Here is a 1,558-nt window from a genome sequence, read left to right on the forward strand (position 1 = left end):
GATTCGTGAACGAATCATTGATTTGAACTGATTCTTTTTAAATCGAATCGTTTGGCAAACTCAGTTGCGATTTATGGAAGCCGGTTTAAATCATTAAATGTTATTGCATTATATATTAAGTCTTATTGGCCGGATTTCACAGACCAGGGTTTAGATTAAATCACGATTAGGCCATAGTTCAAATAGATAGGCTAATTTAAGTATTTTTTATAAACATGCCTTAGAAGAAAAACATCTAAGTGCATCTTAGACTAATCAAAGGCACTGACATATTTTAAGATATGTCAGTAGGCTACAAGATTTATTATTTTTTATTTTTATTTTTTTGTTAAAAATAATCCAGACATGCATTTTAGTCTGGGACTAGGCTTAAGCTTTGAATGAGAAAACGGGGAATTAGGAGTTAACATTTTATAATATTGTGAATCTAATAATAACAGAAAGCTTTTTTTGTATTTATGATTACATATCTTTATTATTATTATTATTATTATTATTATTTGTTATTATGAGTTAGCATAATAATTCTCATGATGCCTTTTTGAAATTTAGAAATATAATAACCCTGGAGCTAATAGTATTTGTATGACATAAGTATTTTCAGCTTTATATGGGCTTCCATTTTCTAGGTGTTCTTCTTTACAAAATAACATTATGAAAATAAATATGTTAGTAAATTGATAATCCAAAATTTATGAGTGTATAGGGAAATTTTGGTGTAAAAAAAAAATCCATGACATTGTTGATAATAAGCATTAACTGACTCCATGTCTTCTTTTTAGAAACTTCTAGAAAGCAGCACCCAAGAAACTGAAGCCTAAACTTAGGCTATTGATAAATATTCAAAGTTCCTACATAGTAAAAAATGTAACAAAACAAAACAGGTAAAATATGTTAGATGCATATTAATATCTTATTAGCCTATTATAAGACCCTAAGCCATTATGAGAATCGCTTATTCAGAGTTAAGATTGAATATCGTGACTCACAGAATCAAATCCTTCATGATTTTTTGAGGCTATTTTGAGTGAAGACTCAAAGGGAACAGGTGAATCAGCCATGCGATTCGATTCATTTGAACGAACCGTCAGAACGGTTCACTATTGAGTGAATCAGACTTTCAAACAACTGGTCTCTCGCGCTCTTAATCACTTGACGAAATACGTCTTGAAAGAATCGCGTCTGTATGCGGTGTTATGCGGCATACTGTATGTGCCGTGTAAGTGAAAAAGACACAGTCGTTCATATGTGGCTTCACTGCGCGTTATACACAATGACCGAGCAATATCGGCTTCATGTGATATCCAAATCCCCTACCCACCCCCATCCTGCGAACACATATCCACTGATCGTTTAAAGTGAGCTGTAATGAACAACTATCTATTTTTGTGACCACTCTTGCAGAGCTTTTCTAATGAAACCAACAAACACTGCATACGTCAACCTGATAAGAAACAAAGGTAAAGGTTATTGATTAAACAATAGTAGTAAACCAGTGCAGAGGCAGCACAGTAGCTTAAACTACTGTAGGTTTTATCTTGAGCCGCCTGTTTTTGCA

The sequence above is a fragment of the Carassius gibelio genome, chromosome A17 (assembly GCF_023724105.1).
Source record: "Carassius gibelio isolate Cgi1373 ecotype wild population from Czech Republic chromosome A17, carGib1.2-hapl.c, whole genome shotgun sequence".
Taxonomy (NCBI): domain Eukaryota; kingdom Metazoa; phylum Chordata; class Actinopteri; order Cypriniformes; family Cyprinidae; genus Carassius; species Carassius gibelio.